This window comes from Cyprinodon tularosa, unplaced genomic scaffold (genome assembly GCF_016077235.1).
Source record: "Cyprinodon tularosa strain WSP-4 unplaced genomic scaffold, ASM1607723v1 ctg63, whole genome shotgun sequence".
In the NCBI taxonomy this organism is placed as follows: domain Eukaryota; kingdom Metazoa; phylum Chordata; class Actinopteri; order Cyprinodontiformes; family Cyprinodontidae; genus Cyprinodon; species Cyprinodon tularosa.
Window position 1 is genome coordinate 706,256 of NW_024039374.1, and position 9,912 is coordinate 716,167.

Here is a 9,912-nt window from a genome sequence, read left to right on the forward strand (position 1 = left end):
TCCTCAGACACTCTGGTGCACCTCTCCAAAATTGTAGGTGACCGCAGACAGGAGGCCTCTGTTTGGTCAATTATACAACCACTCTACAGTATGCGTATTTCCTTTTTGGCGCCATTTTAAAAACGACTCCTGAAGTTGGACCTACTAGAAGAGCAAGGTGCGCGAGAACGCTAGGACCCTTTTTCCACCTGGATCTCCACTCTTTTTGGCCCTCACGTCCCTCAGTTGTCACACAAACTTGCCCCCACTACCTCACCGCCTCGGCCATATCTAGACCCACAGCTAGTTAATGATTGCCCCTCTTGCGTTGTGGTGTGGAATAACATAGCGCAGACCACGCTTCACAATTGGGCATAAATCAAAAATATCCCAGACAAGCTCATAGCGACACACTGCTGCGGGGAGTATAGTCAGCCCTTAAGATGGGCTCCAACCCCAACCAACCCTTAACTTAGTTAGTCTGTTCCCTAAATGATTTTGCAGAAGCTAAAAGAATCACGTCTGTGTCACATGTTGGCAAATAGAGCTGTATTTTAAGGCTGGTTCAACCAAACATTTAAAATTTATGAATATCCAACCAGGGGTTTAATAAAAACCATCTAAAACATGCAGCAGATGTTAAAGAGTCTCATTGTAGTTGGAATTTGTGCAGCTGTACAGCTAACCAGATAAAGTTAATTTGATTTCTTCATTTTAGCATGTAGGGCAACAGAAAACGTTTTCTTCATTTCTACATCTAGTTCTGCTGAAATTCAGAAGCAAGTCTCAGCATAAAAAGACTGCCTTTCCAAGCCCTTTGTACCAAAACCAAAATAACACCTCTCAGCTCTTAACACAAAGGAGACCCTGTTTCCAAGTACATCCGCAACACATTTCAAAAAAGGTTTACTTTGTTACTTTCAAACCAACCTGAGAAATATCCTGGAAAGGGGGGGAGAGAGAAAAACAGTGTTTTGATGGGAAATTGTCACAAAAACAGCCGACGGTTCTGGGAAATCTCATGAAGAAACTGATAGCTACACACAAATCAATACTCCCCTACTTGGCAATGGTTGTTGTTGTCGCTGCAGCAGTAACCAATGTGACAGCAGGATACTAAAACAACACATATAATGCTGTTACTTAAAAAAAAAAATCTCAAACTGCCTAAATTGTTCCTATTTAGGAAGGTCAGACTTCTTAAAGGAAAACCAAACAGTAAACTTCTTTGTGAATCAGTTTTAAAGTGAGGAATTAACTAAAAGCAATGTGAAGGATGGACCAGCAATGGGATGTGTGGTGGTGGGTAATAATTTAGTGCAAACGTTGGTACCCTGACATTACTGGCTGAAACTTTCAAAATGTGAAAATACACTTCCCGCAACTCCATGGACTACGAGAATCAGCAAATATACAGTCTTAAATTTATCCAAAGGTAAATATTTGCAATGAGGGTACATACTTTGATTCCTCACGGTGAGCTCTGCTTCTCCTGCTTTTCATTTATCAATTGATTTGTCATAATCCCATTTTCATTTCACAAAGAATTCAAAGGGGGATAAAAAAAATTATGTGTTCATATGACAAATCGTATTGCCTGACAAGCTGCAACTAGCCTGTGAACTACTGTAAAACTGTATTTAAAAAGCTTTTATCTAAAAAATAAAAAAAGACTCAATAAACTATTTGTTAATATAAAGCACTAGTAATCTGTCTGTGACGTAAACATAAATTTTAGGGAATCCAAAAAAGGCAAATAATATTTCAAAAGACAGAAAGGACATAAAACTTCTTTTAGTTTTAGCTATTTTATACTCTGAGGGATATGATGGTTGGCACTCCTATAGCTTCCACCCTACAGCTGTCAATGTTTTTAATAATTAGTGTTGGGCAGCACAGACATAAGAGGTATATATCAACATGGATATATATTGAAAACTTCTTCAACCAGGATGCTGGATTATAAACCATGTGACAGACTAGCCGTGTTTTCATCCAAATGTCATAAGAATTTTACATAAACTTTTAAATGTCAGCAAAAAAAAAAAAAAAAAAAAAAAAAGAGAAAATGCCAATTAGATGTTTCTCCATCAGGTTTTTAGCTAGCAAAGCATACAGCCGTACATTTGTACGGCCTTTACCAAAAAATGACAAATTGTATGTTCTGTTTTTCCCCTAGAAACTTCGCTCAAAAGTTAAAAATTTCCCAAGCTGCAGATGCTGCTATTAGTGAGTTCATTTTAATTTTTCTGTTTCTATAAGCTCTTCTAATGCGACACTTCTAAATGAGCATAAAGAAAAGCAACGATGGCAACACATCTACTGTGAGATAAGACCTCCACTACAGCCTACACCCAGCTGCACTGTCTGTCATTACTCCATCAAATGACAACCACAAAAACCAAGTAAGCACACACAGACTCCAGTGTACTATGAGAGAGAGAATATTTCGAAACACAGTTGAATCCACTCCTACTTATTTTCGACCTTTAAATGAAGCGAAAAGAAGACAGGAAGCTGGGGAGAGAATGAGGGAGAAACAAGAGAGAGCTGGGAAACAAGAATGTCCATGTGAATTTGTCGGTGCCCTGACCTAAGTGGAAAAAGGACATTCAGTCCTCAGTGTGTAACTCTTGGAGCTGAACCAAACAGCATTTCCTTCCTTCCTGGTCCCCCAATTCCCATTTATCAGTTATGAATGCACTTCTATGGTAGCGAAAGGAAATTAGGAAAGTTTCCAAAGATAAAAAAAATAGAATTTTTTTTTCTTTTAATTAGGAAACACAAACCTTCTAAGCTGACTGTTGGCAAAAAATACAATTAGTAAGGCAGACTGTGTAACACTGTACAAGTAAGGGATTTATTTTTATCCAGACTGGTACAGTGACTAACACTGAGAATTTATATGCCAACTCATACTAGAACAGGAGCAGGTATAGGGGAAAAGCTAAACCTTGCCTCTTCAATGAACATGTGGAAAAAGGATTAATCTCTAATTCGACTGACTCATTGTTTTCCTTTACCCAATTTAAGGTCTGAAACAAACAAAATATAATTTAAAGGATGTAATAATGTTATGTAATAAATGTCTTACAACCCCCCGCCAAAAAAAGGCTTTTAATAAAGCTGCTGATAGAAAAAAATACTTGAACAGACTGTAACTTTTCATAATGAAACAGAAATAGTATGAAAATAGAATATCTAGGCCAAGCCCTAGAGGTTAAAGTCAATTATTCTAATGGAGGGTCATTTCTCTTACATTTTTGTTTTCACCAATTCAAAAACATTTTACATTGAACTTTCAATTACAGATTAGGATGTAAATGCATTTTTGCAGCAAAACCTTTACCAGTTTTTGTAAAGCCCTTGGTTGATTCTAAGTTCTCTTTAAGATTTAGACTATAGGACATATGTTAAAACATTTAGCAGTTTTCTCATTCTGGGTTGCTAATAATTATTAAGATTAAATCATACAATAATTAAAAAGTTAATAGCACACTTTTCTGTTCAATTTAAGTTATTGCAATGCTGCAATTCTAAAGAGTTCTTAGTATCCATAAGCACATTTAGCAAAAATAACAAGCAGTCTCAATGCTCACATTTCAATACCAAGGGCTTAAAACGATCAAACAGACCAACTCCATTGTACTCCCTTTAGCCTATCTGTTATCTCCTAAAAGTCCCGCTCTCTCCCAGCCTGAATAAACTGCAGGCATGGCAGTATGTCATATAGTGTCCTTTAAATTCATTTTTAACCTCTCCATATTTTTTTTTACATTTTTTTTATAATACCTCACTGATACAGAAAACAGATTACTTTAAATATACTTTACCATGTAAAAGCATCCTCTGATAATTAGTTCACCTATTAGTTCACGATAATCTTTTCTTTGGATTTACACTTTAAAAAGGGGGGAAAAGATGAATAATTTGGAGGATTTGTTTTGTTTTGTTTTATTGGTTTGGATTTGAATTGTGATAAAAAACAAAATTCCAAATCTATAAATGATTGCCCTTTCTACCTAAATCTTTATTTATTTAGACTCTTTCAAGGAGGATGTCTAAAAGTAAATTATATGTGATTAAATGTTTCTATTAATTTAATAGCTTTCAAAGAAAAGAAACCCAAAATATTTTCAGCACATTATAAATTAGGATTTTAAATGCTTTATTACTATCATCATTATATTTTATAACTTGCAACATTCTTTCTCCCTTCACAACTCTATATATATATATATATATATATATATATATATATAGAGAGAGAGAGAGAGAGAGAGAGAGAAATTTTTTTACAATAAAGAAATATATATTTATTATTATTATATTGTAATTTTTATGTAAAAATAAAAAATATATATATATTTTATTTATTTTTTTGTAGTTGTTTATTATAAGTATATACATCAATCAACAGCAACTAGGTTATGTGCATGTCGATGTAGGTTTTAGAAATGACAACTATGCTTCTGACACATAGTGTAACATTTTACACAATTTTCTTCACTAACATTAGCGGCAGAAAAGCGTGACATATCAGAAAACAAACAAACACCGAGCTCACGTTTCTGAATGTAGATAGTTTGCCATTATAACAGTCTATTTTTAAATTCCCAGGTGGAGCAAATGCCCAGTGTGAGCTTCATTGAGTCCAACTGGACAGCTAATCCACCCTGAAGGCCACTAAAACTGCATGTTTGGAAAAACACTGCTGCTCTGCTGCTGCTAGCGAGGGCAGCGGGGCCACACCACGATCCACAAACTCACTTCAGCTCATCTGTCACGACAAATTTGAAGGAAAAATACAAATAAATTGCATCATAATTACCTCTTAGGGTCGAAAGTAATTCTTTCGACGCTCTTTGAAATGTATGTCCAGTATTTCCAGTCGTTTTTACAGTCTGTGTAGGTTTTTGCCCTCGCCTTTTGGTCTGTTCCAGTTGGTGCCTCTTCCCAGCGTCTCCAGAGTGGGCTGGGATTACTGGAAAACAGCAGACCAGCAGGGTGATTGGCTGGGTGATTGTCCAATCAGCTCACAAAAACCTGCTTTTCCAAGGGTGACGTCACCATGAAGGATTGAAGGGACTGAATGGATGTTGATTTCACTTTTTAAAACACCAGAATTATCCTAATTTAATAATGACTAAAAGTATTCTACATGGAATATAGTATACATTTTATTTTAATATGCTTAGGTTGTTTTTTCTTTTCCCATTTTCCAACTGGCTTTATCAATGTATTGGTTATCTACAGGTTATAGGCTGCCTTGCCTACATCTACATTTTCAAGCATTGTCACAACTGTTCTATGAGATCATCATTGATATTAAGATTTATTTGTCATTAATAATTTAGAAGGCTGACTGGTAAAAGAGTTTAAACTTGCTGCCTAACGTGTGGAGATTGTTCTTTAGTCATTTCCATCCACATATAAACCTGAACATGGAGTTTTAATTTAGTTAAGCTAAGGTGATATCTACAAAAGTTAAACTCAATCAGGTTAATCAACAAATAAAAGTATATATACATATACATATATATATATATATATATACACTGTATATACATATATATATACATATATATATATATATATATATATATATATTGTATATACATATACACATATATATACACATCTATATATATATATATATATATATATATATACATATATACACACACAGTGGGGAGAACAAGTATTTGATACACTGTTGATTTTTCAGGTTTTCCCACTTGCAAAGCTTGTAGAAGACTGTAATTTTTATCATAGGTACTCTTTAACTGTGAGTGATGGAATCTAAAACAAAAATCCAGAAAAATACAATGTATGATTTTTAGATAATTGTTTTCCATTTTTATTTGTGAAATAAGTATTTGATACACAAGAACAATGAAACTTAATATTTGGTACAGAGACCTTTGTTTGCAATTACAGAGATCAGACATTCCCTGTAGTTCTTGACCAGGTTTGCACACACTGTAGCAGGGATTTTGGCCCACTCCTCCATACAGATCTCCTCCAGAGCCTTCAGGTTTCGGGGCTTTCGCTGGGCCTCACGGACTTTAAGCTCCCTCCAAAGATTTTCTATTGGAATTAGGTCTGGAGACTGGCTAGGCCACTCCAGGACCTTAAGATGTTTCCTACAGAGCCACTCTTTAGTTGCCCTGGCTGTGTGTTTTTGGTCGTTTTCATGCTGGAAGACCCAGCCACGACCCATCTTAAGTGCTCTTACTGAGGGAAGGAGGTTGTTGGCCAAAATCTCACGATACATGGCCCCATCCATCCTTCCCACAATATGGTGCAGTCGTCCTGTCCCCTTTGCAGAAAAGCATCCCCAAAGAATGATGTTTCTACCGCCATGCTTCACGGTTGGGATGGTGTTCTTGGGGTTGTATTCATCATTCTTCTTCCTCCAAACATGACGAGTGGAGTTTAATCCAAAAAGTTCTATTTTTGTCTCATCAGACCACATGACCTTCTCCCTTTCCTCCTCTGGATCATTCAGATGGTCATTTGCAATCATCAGACGGGCTTTGAAATGCGTTGGCTTGAGGAAGGGCACCTTGCGTGCACTGCAGGATTTTAATCCTTGACGGCGTGTTACTGATTGTTTTCTTTGAGACTGTGGTCCCAGCTCTATTCAGGTCATTGATCAGGTCCTGCAAGGTGAGATCTTGCATGGCGCCCCAGACCGAGGGAGATTTTCCGTTATTTTGTATTTCTTCCATTTTCTAATAATTGCACCAACTGTTGTTGCCTTCTCACCAACCTGCTTGCCTATTGTCCTGTAGCCCATTCCAGCCTTGTGCAGGTCTACAATTTTATCCCTGATGTCCTTATACAGCTCCCTGGTCTTGGGCATTGTGGAGATGCTGGAGTGTGATTGATTGAGTGTGTAGGCAGGTGTCTTTTATACAGGTAACGAGTTCAAACAGTTGCAGTTAATACAGGTAATGAGTGGAGAACAGGAGAGCTTCTTAAAGAAGAACTAACATGTCTGTGAGAGCCAAAACTCTTACTGGTTGGTAGATGATCAAATACTTATTTCACACAATAAAATGGAAATTAATTATTTAGAAATAATACATTGTATTTTTCTGGATTTTTGTTTTAGATTCCATCACTCACAGTTGAAGAGTACCTATGATAAAAATTACAGTCTTCTACAAGCTTTGCAAGTGGGAAAACCTGAAAAATCAACAGTGTATCTAATACTTGTTCTCCCCACTGTATATATATATATGACCATCTGTTGGAACTATCTAGGTATTGTGTTATATTTAACAATAAATATGTTGCAGCTGAAGAATCTTAAAAAGTGTGGGTGAATTTGCTTGAATTTCTGACATGGCCTTCCAAAATATTTCAGGTAAATTTCACTGTAGTTAAAGACCATTGGGCTCAAGCCTACATTTTTTAAAAGGTCTTTGCTTTCATAGTGGAATTAAGTCCCATTTTAACACATTCATCTCTAGGACACAGCCAGGTGACTAAACCAGGCAGCTATCAAAAAAGACTATTGACTAATTGAACTGTTAGGTATTTTGTTTGTCTTATACTGCACAGTAAACCTTCTACAAACACTCTAATATATTAATTGATAATCTTTTGATGCCATTAGTCCGTGGGGATTTGGGCTAAAAATTAAACAGAATAAAAGTTCTTGGTGTCCTATTGATCCAGAAATGAGGCTAATCTTGTTATGCCTGAATAATCCTGCAATCCCTGACTTAACAACTGGTACATGAACTGGTACTAAAACCAATATAACTGGTTCTAACAATGTACCTGAAACCATCAATTGCGAAACTACATTGGTAGAAAAAATAATGGATGGGGAAAAAAGACAGATGGAAATCCAAGAGCCTAATTCAAGCTTTAGCTTTATTGATCAGACCTGTCATGTATTACCTTGGGTAAAAAAAAAAAAGAGCCAGCTGGTTTACTAACTTAGAAAATAAATCGCCAAGTCAGACAAAATTTCAAGATAATTAAGCTAAGAGACTTAAACGTTCATAGACTTGATCTTAAATTGGAGCCAATGTATTTGACTCAAATAGTAATATCACCAAGTTTGGTTAAATCAGGAAACAGACAATGATGACTTAAAAAAAAGAAAATGTTTTTTGCTTGCTTGATGTTGTTTTCGACTTTTTGAAAATGAAAAAGTTCTGACGTAATAACGATTTACCTCACAAGACAGATCAGCTGTTTCCGCTAGCGGGTTGTATTCCAATATCTCTCTCAGTAAATATATCTTGCATGATTGCAATACATTCATTAAAACCTAATTAAAACCATTATGTATCTTTGGTCCATGTTAGTTTGATACCTTCATTTCAAATGTATATCATCCTCTGATTAATTTGTTTCAAATGGTGGAGAGAACCATTTAATTGGCATTTTCTTTTTTTTTTCCTGACATTTCAAAGTTTGCTTAAAATTTCTATAATTTTAAATTTGTTTCTATAAAACTCTTCTAATGTGATACTTCAAATTGGGCCTAAAAAAAGCATTGATAGCAACACATCTACTGTAAGATAAGACCTCCACTACTGCCTATACCCAGCCCATGGGCATAGGTTTGCATAGGGACCATAGGGAAATGTCCCTACCAACATTTTGGAGCGACCTACTTGTCCATATAACAATTAGATGTGAATAACATGTTTATAATTTACAATACAGCGTTCTGGATGGAGAATATTGACAGACGAAAACATTTTCGATCTAAAATGCAAAATGCTTATATATATATATATATATATATATATATATATATATATATATATATATATATATATATATATATATATATATATATATATATATATATATATATATATATATATATATATATATATATATTTTTTTTTTTTTTTTTTTACAATTTTGGTATAATTCCTGCTGTAAGTGGGTCACTCTGTGAGCTAAAGACATGTTTTAGAGTCTCTATACTTCAGTTAACGATTAATCGATTACTAAATTTGTTGATATTTCAATAATCGAGTATTCCAATGAATTGTTTCAGCCCAAAATAAAATACATTGGTTAAATAGAGTAACTAACTACAGCCTAGATGACTTGTAGAGTGAAATTAACATTCTAAATATTCAGTGTCAATTCCAGTGCTCATGTAAATACAATACATTTATTTGGTGTCCCTTGAATCTATTATTTTGCTTTGTTTCGTAATACAGAGATAATATTTAAAAGATAAGAGTGGGTTTTACCTCCGTTTACCTCTGCACAATTGTATATCTTCAAAAGAAATAATAGGATAAATCCACATATAAAATATTTAGACTATATTTTGTAAAATAGGCACAGATTTTCTTTCTGTCTTAGTCGCTGTTAATTTCAAACGCAAACCTTTTTAAAATGGAAAAAAGTCCAATCTCAAATTCATCAGAGCCAATGATGCTTCAAACATTGACAAACAGCATCTAGTGTGTGTAGCACTTATAAAATTTGTATAAATGTAGCAAGAAATGTTGCTTTTCTTTTTAAACAAAATACACACTGATTTTCACGTCAAGCATAAAAAAACGAAAATGCATATTTTTGCATAGGACCAATGACATCAGACCAATAGTGTCCCTATCAAACCTACACCCTTGACCCAGCCACAGACATTACTCCATCATATGACAACCACAATAACCAAATAAGCTCACAGAGACTCCAGTGTGCTATTAGAGAGGGAATATTTTGAAAAACAGAGTTGAATCCACAGCTACTTATTTTCGACCCTTTAATGAAGCAAAAAAGAAGACAGGAAGCTGGGGAGAGAATGAAGGAAAAACAAGAGAGAGCTGGGAAACAAGAGCAGCCATGTGAACTGTCGAAGCCCTAACCTCCTTGTCTTGCTGTATTTCTTCACCACAGTTACAGGACATTTTTAAGTGTTGAATTAAGGCTTTTATC

General features: G+C 35.1%; 1 protein-coding gene across 1 annotated transcript in view; it reads right to left on the minus strand.

Annotated features, from left to right (window-relative positions):
* The window catches only part of LOC119798540 (leukemia inhibitory factor receptor-like), a 30,680-nt gene extending 25,727 nt beyond the window's left edge, over window positions 1–4,953 (minus strand). Inside the window, exon 1 of the mRNA XM_038308053.1 lies at window positions 4,811–4,953. The gene's annotated coding sequence lies outside the window, so the exon portion shown is untranslated. The remainder of the gene's footprint in view (window positions 1–4,810) is intronic.
* Between the last annotated feature and the right edge of the window lie 4,959 nt (window positions 4,954–9,912).